The sequence below is a fragment of the Gavia stellata genome, chromosome 12, assembly GCF_030936135.1.
Source record: "Gavia stellata isolate bGavSte3 chromosome 12, bGavSte3.hap2, whole genome shotgun sequence".
NCBI lineage: Eukaryota > Metazoa > Chordata > Aves > Gaviiformes > Gaviidae > Gavia > Gavia stellata.
In genome coordinates this window covers 11272774-11272981 of record NC_082605.1, presented here as the reverse complement: position 1 = coordinate 11272981, position 208 = coordinate 11272774, and positions in this window count along the sequence as shown.

Sequence of the window (208 nt, the reverse complement as noted above, 5' to 3'; positions counted from 1 at the left end):
AGTAAATTCTGTTTGCAACATCAATTTCCATAAAAAGACTTAAAGAGCCTCAACTTATTTTCAGTAGATGTAGTGTACTGGTAACAAGGCATCTACAAATTCCGAAGATCTTTCAAATGATGGAATTCAGGCTGTTCCTGCAACTCTAAGCATGTTTCATAAAAAGTGAACTCAAATGCTTACAGCTTTTTATTACATGTACTGGGGA